Below are 14,004 nucleotides of genomic sequence, written 5' to 3'. Positions count from 1 at the left end.
AAATGTAAAGTGCATTCTAAAGTCCTCTTCAATAAATCATATGCAAAGAGTCATTCGGGACTGTAAAACGTGAACTACAGAACCCAGAGTCTTCATCATTAAATCTCTGGTTGCTTCATTTTTCTATCCTATATCAGATACTTTAAGGTTAGGTTAGGTAAAGTTGCATTCTCATGGTGAGGCAAAGTGCTTTATGTGTGTGTGTGCGTGTCATGAACGGCTATAAAAGGCCTATAATTAAAGAACAAAGCGGGGTTTGAGTTCGAGTTGCAGCGACTGTCACTACTTGTAAAAGGAACGCAGCCTTCCTGCGGCGGACAGCTAATAACAGGAATCGGACGCGGTCCACCCAAGTCCACAGCAACCACCATAGCAACCGCCTAGCATGACCTTAAAAACATATTCTGTCTTCATAACTATCAAAAACATGAAATGATTTGCAAAGTGTGAAAGTGTTACAGCTGCAGAGAGCTATGGCGGTATCTTTGGAAGCTGTTTACATAGCTAATAATATACGATGTAACCATGGAGACAGTCAGTCACGTGATCTAGCGGTGCACGTTTACTACAGTGAATAAGGTGATTGTGTGCACAGCGTCCACACGCTGCAGAGGGTAAAGACATTACTTCAATATTGTTTTATATTGATATATATTTGCCTTCTGTTGACCATCACTTCAGGTTCACCATCACAGTTTCAGCAGACAGATGCACACTGTCTAAATATGAACACATTCAAAAACTCATGTCTCAGAAATAAGCACAGCTGTTCATGTTATTTGTAAGAAAACTATGAACTTCATATTGTGCATCAAATAAAAGAACATTTCACAACTCTGAGTCAACAGAAACAGGAAACAGAAATGTCTCTAATGTAGACGTGTACAGTGTAGTGTAAGCATTAAAAGATCATAAAGGAAACACTAACATTTATGTGAAACTAATTGTAATAAAAAAATGAGCAGGTGCTTTATAGATGTAAAAGAAAGAATCTGAAAACAACACTTTTTTGGTCTAAGTGATCAAAGTAGAAAACAGAACTGATGTTCAAGAACAAACCGTAGCTGCACTAATATTACACATCTCCATTGTTGTGGTGAACAGACATGTTGCTTTTAAAACCACATGCAGTGTGTGACTGTGACTGTTCACTGAGACCATGAACGCCACTTCGCTGAAGCCTTCGCCTTCGTCTTCTTCTTCTTCTTCTAAATTGGAAGCAGAAGGAGCACGAGCTGCTTTGATCTACTGAAAGGAAAAAGCAGAACATCTGAGCTGAAACCATTAAGACAGGAACAATCATTCAATGCAGTGTCTCAGGTGGCTTAGCCTGTTACAACTGTTGATACAAGCTAAATACGGTTAACACACAGTGTCAGGGAGCTCCAGTGTGGGAACTAGTGGCTTTAGGTTTGTAGTCATTTAACTTTCATCCATTCATTTAATTCAGGAGGAAGAAATGTCAGGTGGGTGCAGGCTGGTTACATGCATTTGGTCCCATGCTGTCTTTAACTAAATGACTTGGTTCACTTTATGGCTGGGCTGTATGTGGGGTTATATCATGTTATTTGGGCAGGAGTTCCTGTCCCCTGTTAGACTTAGAAAGTTTCTCCATAAGTAGAGTTTCTAACTCTTCTAGCACATCTGTGGCTGACAGCTTTTTGGTGGCTCTTTTTACCCCACACTGGCTGTGAGTGTGTAAATAGCCCCACTAGTTCTTTTGGGTTGCAGTTAACTTGGGAGGAAGAGGTGGGTCTGCCATGACTAGATGAATAACAATTATCTGGGATACATAAATTTCATAATGCATGCATGTATCTCTATAAACCTGCCTGAGGGCTGCCATTTTTTACATTCAGTTATTTCTTTGTTGAATCTAAATAATGAATGTGTTACAGTTAGACTGACACTGGTCAGTGTAAATGGCTCATTGGGACACAGAAACCTTTAAATTAAACCCTATCACCTGATATCGAGTGTCAAACAATATCAAAGCTGTAAACGCTGTTTACAGTCAGAATTTATAAAACTATGATTGTAAATAAATTCAAACAAGTGAGCTTTTCTCTTTGTGCTGAATATCAACACTGTGGTTTCTTAGACTGTAAGCTTTACTTCAGCACAACCAGTTGTAGAAGCTGCCACTCCAAATGTCTTTGATAACAAGAAAAAAATACCTTTTCAGTCCACGGCCTGAAGTTCTTCTCTGACATCTTCTGCCATCAGCTTTGTCTGCTGGTTTGAAGACAATAAACCACAAAAAGATGATTTAGTCACTTTGTCTGCGTCATGCAGCTCGAATGTGTCGTGTAACGATGTTGAATAGCCGTCGTTATCCCTCTGCTGTGTCAGTAGGATTGTACTGTACAGCATCTCATTGATATGTGAGGAATGCTAATGTAACACGATAACAGACTTACATCATTAAAACATAAAGGACAGGAGATATTTAGATATTTTTATATTTATATTACATTTTATAGCTGACAGATATTACTAAATAGATAGAATTTACTAAATAGCTGGATGAACATGAAAAATATGTCTATAATAACAAATGACCATGAGAGCCAGTAGAATTAATTCAACTGGACACTCAAAGACGTCCTTAAATGCTCTTTAAGTGGCAGAACAGATGAACAAACAGTTAATTGCTTACTTGAGATGAAATCTGCTCAGCTACTTTGAAAACAGCTTCTAACTGGTTCCTCCTTTAACAGGATGACTGCTCAGGGGTAAGGCCATCATGCAGTCCAGCAACCTTTATGGTTCTGCTTTGATTCACCAGGAACTATTAGGGAAACCTTCCAGCGCCTCCTGTGGAAGACACAGACATAAACACACAAACATTTATTAACATGTTCCACAGTCTTCCAGTTTGATTTTCTCATCCTGTGGACAACAACGTACATGGATGCAGGTTTATTGTTAACTTTTGTAAGGTTTATTTAGTGAACATATCCAGCTGCAGCTCCACTGTGATCCTGAACTGGATAAGCACTTAAGAAATGTGTCAATAAATGGACAAACATCAGCTTACTATATTTATCCAAACAGACGGGACCAATAATGCTTCACTGAGTCAGAGACTTTAACGTCTCTTCTATGTAAGAATGTCTCGTGCTGATATACCTGCAAACTTGACAACAAAGGTTTTTCAGACTGCATGTAGCTGTCCTCTATGTCAGCTCACACATTTACATTCATGTCACACTTATTTCTGCTTTCCCATTTTATAATTGTGGATGCCTTAATAGGCATCCACACTATTGAGATCCTGTTTCTCTTTCTTCTTTATTATTATTCCGGGTGTTTCCGTACACTTTTTGCCGTGGATCTACTTCCACAATTTTTGTGCTATTTTCACCGTTCAAACTCTAAACTGTTCTGCTCTTTCTGCTAATGCCGGCTATGACTTTTGGTGTTTATTACTATTATACTTTTTAAAATATTACACTTTTTTCCTTTAATTTGTCCCATTGAAATGAATGGGAAACTTCCACAATTCTGCTAAAACTTTCTTGTCTTTGAAACTTAACTACTGCCTCATACTTTCACCTAGAAACTCCATTCAAACTTTAAAATGTTCTCAAATGATTTGGCTATTCCTGTATGATTCAGCTTTTTCAGATCTTCTACCGTTTTAATCTTATCCCTCTTTGAGTTTTCAGTTGCAAAATTGTGATTTTTCAGAAAATACATGCGTTGCTATGGTTGCTATGCAATTAACTCAGAGGGGACAGTGAAACTGTTTGAATTTTCTCTTCATGTCCAAACAACTTCTTGCTACTCACTCAATTTCCACTCAAGCCCCACAAATTATACATCAAAACGTAGGTATTTTTGCTGGCTTTCAGAAAATGTCACTATCATTGTTGTGGGACTCATAGATATTTTGCAAATCTCCTCAGAGTAACACAAAGTCAGAAAACTCTCCATATAAACTCAATGGAGAGTTTGTTCAAAATCACCGCTGGATTTCTCTAATGAGAGGCATTTTCAAATTGTCATATCTCCTTAACGAAGCGAAGTTAAGACATGAGGCTTGTCCCCGTATATGTTCAGACACCCCTGACGCTCACAATTCAAGAATTTCTTTCTCACCTATTACCGTTCTGAAATGAGTTGGACTTGTTTGAGGGTAGGAAATTTGTCCCTCGCTCAGATTTCATCAGATTTCAATCTCTGGAAATGAACCACTTTTTTCTCTCGTCATATCTTTTTGATGGATTTCCACAGAGCCCTGAAAATTTCCATGACTCTTCACCAAAGCCTGCTGTTTCTTACGGTGAAAGAATGATTTTGATGCTCCATATAGATTTAGAGTTACCAAAGGTTGTTTGAGCGCAAGTCAAGGCAGTTTTTGCTTCGCCTCTACTCAGTTACAGTGTATTACAAGTCATATATCTTTAATAATTTATGTTTTATCTCTGAATTATGAAGACCTGAAGATTCCCCCATCTCTTCTGAATAAAACGATGCCTGAATGACCGTTCTAGCCTCTACGGTTAGGAAATTATGGCCATTTGTTCGAGGGGAATCCTGAATGTCAGAAATACACTGAAGAAAACTCACACCTCTCTCTGTGTCTGTGTGTGTAAGGGCTGACTACAGCAGGTGCAGCTAATTTAACTGACCTACATATACCAAGCCCAGACTCTCAACAGCTCCTGTTCCCTTTACTGTCTGTGTATGTGTGTCTGTGTATCAATATTTCTCCTATGTTTAGGTATTACTCCTCAATCATAGTATTTCTGCTAAAGCAAAGTACTTCTACTACATCTTAGTACTTCTGCTAAATCATAGTATTTCTGCCAATTCATAGTATTTTTGCAAAATCATGGTATTTGTGCAAAATCATGGTTTTGGGGCCAAATATTTCTGTTATTTTATAATATATGTGCTGAATATAATATGTGCCAAATCATAGTATTTATCCCAAATTATAGTATTTATGCCAAATTACAGTATTTCTGCTAAAACGCAGAAATAGTACCTTTTAGCAGGAATTTCTACCAAAAGATAGTACTTCTGCTAAATCAGAGTATTTCTGCTAAACCAGAGTATTCCTGCCAAATCATAGTATTTGTACTGAAACATGGTACTTCTGCCCAATCATAGTATTTGTACTAAATCATAGTACTTGTGCCAAATCATAGTATTTATACCCAATCATAGTATTTCTGCTAAATCATAGCATTTGTGCCAAATCATGGTATTTGTGCAAAAACATAGTATGTCTGCAAAACCATAGTATATCTCTTATGTTATAGTATTACTACTAAGGCATAGTATTTCTGCCAAATCATAGTATTTGTACTAAATCATAGTACTTGTGCCAAATCATAGTATTTGTTGAACATCATAGTATTGGAACCAAAACATAGTATTTGTCCCAAAGCATCGTATTTGTATTGAGTAATAGTATTTCTTCTAAATCATAGTATTTCAATCAAATCTCAGTAGTTGTGTTAAAATGCAGTATTATTGCCAAATCATAGTATTTGTACCCAATCATAGTATTTTTGCCAAATCGTGGTATTTGTGCCCAATTAATAATTCTGTTATGTTATAGTATTACTACTAAGTCGTAGAATATCTGTTATGTTATAGTGTATCTGCGGAATATAGTATGTGTGCCAAATCGTAGTATTTACACCAAATCACAGTATTTTTGCTAAAACATAGTATTTCTGCCATATTGTGGTATTTGTGCAAGAACATTGAACTGTTATGTTATAGTATTACTACTAAGTCATAGTATTTCTGCGTTGTTATAGTATTTGTGCTAAAACGTAGTATCTCTGCCAAGTCATAGAATTAATGCAATTTCATAGTTTTTTTTTAGGAAATCTGTTATGTTATAGTATTACTACTAAGTCATAGTATTTCTGCCAAATCATAGTATTTGTACTAAATCATAGTACTTGTGCCAAATCATAGTATTTGTTGAACATCATAGTATTGGAACCAAAACATAGTATTTGTCCCAAAGTATCGTATTTGTATGGAGTAATAGTATTTCTTCTAAATCATAGTATTTCAATTAAATCTCAGTAGTTGTGTTAAAATGCAGTATTATTGCCAAATCATAGTATTTGTACCCAATCATAGTATTTTTGCCAAATCGTGGTATTTGTGCCCAAATAATAATTCTGTTATGTTATAGTATTACTACTAAGTTGTAGAATATCTGTTATGTTATAGTGTATCTGCGGAAAATAGTATGTGTGCCAAATCATAGTATTTATACCAAATCACAGTATTTGTGCTAAAACATAGTATTTCTGCCATATTGTGGTATTTGTGCAAGAACATTGAACTGTTATGTTATAGTATTACTACTAAGTCATAGTATTTCTGCGTTGTTATATTATTTGTGCTAAAACGTAGTATCTCTGCCAAGTCATAGAATTACTGCAATTTAATAGTTTTTTTTAGGAAATCTGTTATGTTATAGTATTACTACTCAGTCATAGTATTTCTGCCAAATCATAGTATTTGTGTGAATTTGTATACTGTAATATCACTGTATTATGTAGTGGCTAAGTAGGGGCTGTTTACTAAGTGCATCAGTGTAAATAGGTCATCTCTTGTGTTGGAGTGCCCTCTTGTGGCGCCTTTTGGGTAGTGCCTTAGTAAACGGGAACCCTGTAAAAAGTGGCATCAGACTGATTTGTAGTGGAGGAATTTGTTACCAGTTTTCTTAATCTTCAATCTGTATGCATGTTGTAATGCATACCCTGTTCTTAATCATAGAAACCACACCATATCACCTCTCCACATCCTCCTACTGTATGCCATACCTCCCTGTACCATCCATCTGACCGCAATAAACTCCACCTGTGGTAATCTAATCCCTGGATGTCAGCCTCTCCTTCTGACCGAGGATAGTTATAGTATTTGAGCCAAATCATAGTATTTGTGCCAAAGTATAGTATTTCTTCCAAATCATAGTATAACTGCACAATAAAGGTTCTTGAGCCACATCAGTGTTTGTGCCAAATCTTAGTATTTCTTCTAAATCCTAGTAATTCTGCTCAATGATAGAATTTCTGCTATGCTTTAGTACTTTTTTCCTAGATTGTAGTACTTCTGCTAAGTCAAAGTATTTCATGTAAATCATAGTATTTCTACCAAGTCCCAATGTTTCTGCTAAATCATAAATAATGTTTTAGTACAAATTGTATGATTTGGTGGAACTTTCTGTGTTCCAGCAAAAATGCTATGATTTGGCAGGAAAAAAATATTATTTAGTATAAATACTAAGTTTTAGCAGAAATACTATGTTTAAACTTTAAAAAATTCTGCTATTTCTGCTGATGTGTGTTATGACTTTTGACCATTGAAATGAATGGAACACATTATCAATGTGGTCACTGATTTTGCATGATGGGCTGAGCTGTGTTTTACCTCAGTGAGATAAGCATCCGTTCTCAGACTGGGAGGCCTGGGTTCAAATCCAGCTTATGGCAACATTTCTTTCACTTAACAGTTAAACTTTTTTTAAACTCTTTTCAACACAAATTTCATTTTTTCACCCCTTTTCAGCAAAATTTTCGGTTTTTTTAACCCCTTTTCAGCACAAATCCAAACTTTTTCAGCTCTTTTTCAGCAAAAACCTCTTTTCAGCAGAATTCTGCTCATTCAACTCTTTTCAGCAAAATTTTCAGTTTTTTCTGCTGTTTTCAGAAAAAAAACTCTTTTCAGCAGAATTCTGCTCATTCACCTCTTTTCAGCAGAAATTCTGCTGATTGAACTCTTTTCAGCAGAATTTTCACCCCCTTTTTTTTGCCCAAATTCTGCTAGCACAATTGTCAATCTCTCCACCTTTTCTTTGTGAGAAAGTGTTTGGCTCAGTGAGCTAAATAGCTCCCCTTTGACCAGGAGGGCCAGGTTCGAATCCTGCTCAGGGCATCTTTTTTTTTTTTTTTTTTGTTGTTTCAACTTTTTCAGCTTTTTTCAGCAGATATCTTCAGCCGTTAAGGCATCCACACTGCATTTTCGCAGGAAATGCAAATTTTTCTAGTTATTACTTACATTTTGATTAGATACCTTGAGTTTGTAAATGATCAGATTACATAATTGGAATACAATGTATCCAATTCAGGGCTGCGGGAGGATGAAGCCTATCCCAGCTGATACAGGACAAAGACAGGCTGCCAGTTTATTGCAGGGCTAACACGATATGTGTAACAGAAAATCCACTTAAATGTTTGATATTTCTTATAATAATCATAATTATGACTATTATTTAAAGGTTTCTTTATAAATACATTTTGATTTTTTATAACCTCTAAAATATAAACCTGAGCTGTTTCAGATTCTGACCTCTGACCTCACTGCAGCTCCCTCTTGGAAGTACGTCTGCTTCTTGTCTACCCCCAGTGTTGACCGCCTGCCCTTGATATCACGTACTGTACCTGAGGAACAAAAAAGGACAAACACTTGCCTTCATTTAAGAAGTACATTCATACAGAGGTAATCTATGGAAACACACTAGTTCACCCTTTGGGAGGAATCAGTTCCTGTGAAACATTTCTGTAAATGAACATCATGTGGAGAATGAATGAAATGAGTTCTTCAGGTGACTCAGCAGTCCCACACTGACAAATGAAATCTAGTTAAACTATTAAGCATATTTGCTCTTCTGAAATCTGTGTTAAACAAGAACAAACATAAATTAGTAACAAAAATACAGCTGAGTAGAGGCTTTACAAACCACCAGCAGCCATAATGCTAAATTTTAATCTTCAAATGTTTCTGAGCCGTCTTGAACCTACTTTTAACACATTAAAGTCCCACAGTCAATGCAGCCTGACTCAATCCTAGATGTTCAGCACACAGAGACACAGAGGTGCCGTTTAAAGTTTAGTGATAACCTGAGTCACTGATCATTTGCAGTATTACAGAGTCTGGCAGTCTTTGCATGATGTCCACGTCACTGTAAGTTTCTAGCTGACTCTCAGGTGTGACAGGTGTGCCAGCAGGAAAGAGTAATAATAACCTGCATCCTGAGGTTTGTCATGCAGGATTAAAGCAGCCAGGCTTTGTTCACACAGCTAGGATTGTATTTTACACTGACCCTGGGTCAGTATAAGTATCATACAGTTTAAACGAAGCACTGAAACTTGCACATATTTATTACAGATGCACTGAAGCTAATCGAGATATTTGCTGTCAATCTGTGGCTGCGATTAAACACTTTACTGGAAACTTTATTAACTAGTAACTTCATCAGTCATGACTAGGGTTGCCAACTCCCTGAAAAATAAATAAGGGACACCTCGTGGCCAGGGCCGGGCAACCTAGTTGTCTTCACCCTTCCCAGTGTGGTAGCTCTTTTTTGTGTGTGTGAAATTATTTTTTAACCATTTGACTTGAATTTGATTCAAGCAGATGCATATTCTTTGTGATATGACCATATGGGAAACAAATGATCATTTAGCCATTTATTTTTAGCTCAAAATGACAACATTAACACAGTAAAACAGGTCTCTTTCTTAAACAGAAGCCTGTCATGCTTAACTTTTGAGAATATAAGTAAATCTTTCTTTAAAAGAACTCTGTCCTGCTTAACTTAAAATTATATAAAATAATAGAAAACAATAGAAAGAAAAATATTCTTGTAACTGTGCACATATAGTGCATTTAGTACAATTGGCTTCAGTTGAGGTATTATTTCAGCTTTTCTAATGTAATCAGCTGCTCCTGTTTGTAAACCCGCTTGTTCCCATGATTACACATCATAACTCATCATCATTATTCATCTATGTATTACTTTTATGTATTAGTGATCTATTTGTTGTAATCATCTATCCTTGCAGTTGTTTATTACACAAAATAAATTATATTATCACACTTCTGGCCACATAGCGCTGATATTCACTGCACATGCCCATTTTAACCTTAATCAGAATCAGAATCAGAATCAGAATACTTTATTGATCCCTGGGAGAAATTATTTTCTGTTACAGTGCTCCATTTTAAACCAACATTAAGACAAGACAGACAATACGCTAACTAAGAATAGTACAATATATACATATATATACATACATACATACATAAGTCACTCATAAATAAATAGTTGGAAAAGAAACATGTGTAGCTGTAGCAGCAAACAGTGTGTTAAGTGGATGCGTTGTACAGGGAGATGGCCACAGGCAGGAATGATTTCCTGTGTCGTTCAGTGGTGCTTTTCGGTAATCTCAGTCTCTCACTGAACGTGCTCCTGTGACTGACCAGCATGTCATGGAGTGGGTGGGAGGTGTTATCCAACATTGTCTTTATCTTGGACAGCATCCGCCTCTCCGACACCACCTTGAGGGAGTCCAGCTCCATCCCCACAACATTGCTGGCCTTACGGATCAGTTTATTAAGTCTGTTGGCATCTGCGACCCTCAGCCTGCTCCCCCAGCATGCAACAGCATAGAGGATCGCACTGGCCACAACAGACTCATAGAAAATCCTCAGCATTTTCTGGCAGATGTTGAAGGACCTCAGTCGCCTCAAAAAATAGAGACGACTCTGGCCCTTCCTGTAAAGTGCTGTGGTGTTTTTAGCCCAGTCCAGTTTATTGTCAATGTGTGTACTCCAAGGTATTTATAGTCCTCCACAATGTCAACACTGACCCCCTGGATTGAAACAGGGGTCAAGTGTTTCCTGGTCTTCCTGAAGTCCACGATCAGTTCCTTGGTCTTTGCCACGTTGAGCTGCAGATGATTCTGCTCACACCACGTGACAAAGGAGTCGACCACAGCCCGGTACTCTGTCTCATCATCCCTGCTGATGCATCCAACCACCGCAGAGTCATCAGAAAACTTCTGAAGATGGCAGGTCTCTGTGCAGTGGCTGAAGTCTGTGGTGTAGAGGGTGAAGAGGAAGGGGGAGAGGACAGTCCCCTGTGGTGCCCCTGTGTTGCTAATCACCTTGTCAGACACACACTGTGGGAGACGTACATATTGTGGTCTTCCTGTCAGGTAATCAACAATCCAGGACACCAGAGAAGCATCCACCTGCATCGCTGCTAACTTATCACCCAGGAGGGTCGGCCTGATGGTGTTGAAAGCACTGGAAAAGTCAAAAAACATGACCCTCACAGTGCTCGCCGGCTGGTCCAGATGGGTGTAGACACGATTGAGCAGGTAGATGATGGCGTCCTCTGTTCCGAGACGAGGCTGATAAGCGAACTGAAGGGGATCCAGATGTGGTCTTACTATGGGTCGCAGCTGGTCCAGGATGAACCAGGATTAACCAGAGGGTTTAAAAAACAAACCAGTGTTTACATACCATATCTGCTTCTGCCGTGGCCTGGTGGACAAGAAAATGGTTAAGGGTTCCCCGAGCTTTCACGCCCCTCATGTTCTTCATGTGCCCATTAGAAGCATGCCTATGGAAAAAGTGCGCCGGCACACAGTGCAGTGCGCTTTATAGGTGTTATGGTGACCTTTTCCAGCCAGGTGTTTCGCTTTTCCCATTCCTCCCTGTACTTTTGCAGCCTTTTTTTATTTCTCTGAGGGAACAAACATTGCTGCTCTAATGCTGGGCTTACACTGTGCGATTTTTGGCCCATTTTGAGCCGATTTTTGAGTCGTGCGACCGATTTGGTGATCGGCCCGATTTTGGCCTTCATCGTGCATCGTGTAGTATACGTGGGGTAACGAGAAGCGATTAACACCTCGAGCAGCTCCCGATCATCAATCGCTCGTGAGCCGCTCACACTGCTCATGCGCAAACACGTAAACGTCGGTGAAAAAGACGGAGCAGCACGGCTGTGCAGCCTGTGATCTGGACACAAGCGATGGAGGCACAACTTGTAGAACTTTGGAAAGCTCATCCGAGCCTTTTCGATGTGGCATCACAAAATGATCACGACCACAACAACCGTGAAAATAGTTGGATTTACATGCTGCTCATTCACAGCTGCCTGATCAATGTTTTTCATTAGCAATTTAGCAAAGTTGATGGTGGTGGTTTGTGTGTCTGTGTGAGTGAAAGACAGAGAGAGCGACAGATTTTCTGTTATAACCTTCATTTTATGGAAGCACAGTGTGAGCACTCAGGTCGCATCAGAGCATCGGTGAGAGTGTGAGACCTGCATCGTGACCTACCAACTTCTAACCCCTGCGAGTCAATCGTGCAGTTTGAGCAGGAGCTGAATAACGTGACTGAAAAAAATCGCACAGTGTCTGCCCAGCTTTAGGTGTACTGTCGTCCGAGACTTGCACCGCAGTGTCGGCGTTTGTTTCCCTGTTGGCCATGCTTCTTGTTGTGGTCATCTGTTGTCTTCCGGTATTTTCTCCGCAAGCGACCTTTCCTCGACCAATGAGATGAGCGGTAATCTGAATTGTCATACTCGAATTGTCATAAGTGTGCTGTCAGCTCATTGGTCACAAAGCAGGAGAGGGGCTGGGAATTATGTTTTCAAACAAAGCGTTAATTCCATTAACATTTATAGACTACTTTTGATTCTCACTGTATTACGGGACAAAGTGCGTCCCTTATTAGCTCAATACGGGACGTGTACTTTTGTTTCTAAATACGGGACGATTCCGTTTTTTAAGGGACGGTTGGCAACCCTAGTCATGACAGAAGCTAATATTTCTGTGCTAACATCGTTTAAACAGTAACAGCTTTCCTCCAATATAAGCTAACGTTTACACCGTAACTTTAAGCTAGCACCATAAAGACGGTAAAACACGTAATAATATCTACAAATGCATCTTAAAGCTGTTATATTAGCACTCGGTGTATTACTAACATAACCACATTAACATTACTGACACTCGCTGACTTTTAATAGTCATTCTATAAATGCTGTCCGTTTAAATGGTCTTACCTGTACACACTGCATATCCACCGGATTCCAGCCAGAGTGGATTCTGGAGTCTTCCCACGCTCCTGTTAGTGATCCTCCATCTGGATGGATGAGAACAACCTTCTGAACAATCTAGCAGGAGATGGCCCATATCTATGGGACTGGTTTGTGCTGATAACGTCCATTGTATGGACTGATAACAGCCGAAGCGGGTGAATAAAGTCACCCGGTCGCTAGCTGTGCCATTACCCAGCATACATCACTCCCTCCGTAAATGCAATAAACGATACAAAAGTATCGTTCTACCTGTTTTTCAGGTAGTTGTTTATATTATATAATTTATTGTGTTCCGTATACGTCACTACAATGTGATTTGGAAAATGTCTAAATATACGGACAACAGGCACTTCCGCAGCAATCTCTTCAATCGGAGGACCCTTCACGTCAATTCCCGACGCGAGGGGGGTACCCTGCGCGTCCATAAGTGCAGCAGAGGGAGCCTGACCATGCGTCACACGTTTGACGAGTTGGGAGTGAGAACGTGTTGCCCTCTCACACTGCAGGCCAACTGGTTTCTCCCCTCTTCTATGGAACCAGCTTCCAGACTTGGATTTGAGAGACAGACACTATCTCTACTTTTAAGATAAGGGTTCAAACTTTAATTTTTGCTAAAGCATATAGTTAGAGCTGGATCAGGTGACCCTGGATCCTCCCTTAGTTATGCTGCAATGGGTGTAGGCTGCTGGGGATTCCCATGATGCATTGAGTATTTCTTCTTCAGTCACCTTTCTCCCTCACTATGTGTTAATAGACCTCTCTGCATTGAATCACACTTGTTATTAATCTCTGTCTCTCTTCCACAGCATGCCTCTTGTCCCATCTTCGTTCTCTCACCCCAACCACTCCTGGCAGATGGCCGCCCCTCACTGAGCCTGTTACTGCCGGCGCTTCCTCCCTGTTAAAAGGGAGTTTTTTTCCACTGTCGCCAAAGTGCTTGCTCATAGGGGGTCATATGATTGTTGGGTTTTTCTCCTTGTGTATATTATTTTAGAGTCTACCTTACAAAGTAAAGCACCTTGAGCCGACTGTTGTTGTGATTTGGTGCTGTATCAATAAAACTGAATTGAATTGAAATAACATAAAAGGACATAATGCTGCAGGTTGGCTTTCTTTCTTTTCTGATT

At 39.1% G+C, this 14,004-nt stretch overlaps 1 long non-coding RNA gene across 3 annotated transcripts; it reads right to left on the bottom strand.

Moving 5' to 3' along the window:
* Positions 1 to 1,201: 1,201 nt before the first annotated feature.
* On the bottom strand, positions 1,202 to 12,986 carry LOC146577393 (uncharacterized). Of its 3 annotated transcripts, none has more exons than XR_014889444.1 (5): positions 12,842 to 12,986; positions 8,332 to 8,423; positions 2,660 to 2,817; positions 2,178 to 2,235; positions 1,202 to 1,248 (listed from the first exon to the last, which is right to left on the bottom strand). It is a non-coding gene; the product is annotated as an uncharacterized LOC146577393 (long non-coding RNA). The 3 variants fall into 3 exon arrangements; XR_014889447.1 differs by having other exon boundaries at positions 1,218 to 1,248; positions 2,178 to 2,232; XR_014889445.1 differs by having other exon boundaries at positions 1,219 to 1,245.
* Positions 12,987 to 14,004: the final 1,018 nt, after the last annotated feature.

The sequence above is a fragment of the Mchenga conophoros genome, linkage group LG3, assembly GCF_057382185.1.
Source record: "Mchenga conophoros isolate Kocher_MC1m ecotype Shallow Benthic linkage group LG3, M_conophoros_male_GT1.1, whole genome shotgun sequence".
NCBI lineage: Eukaryota > Metazoa > Chordata > Actinopteri > Cichliformes > Cichlidae > Mchenga > Mchenga conophoros.
This window is presented reverse-complemented; position numbering and strand designations above follow the sequence as displayed.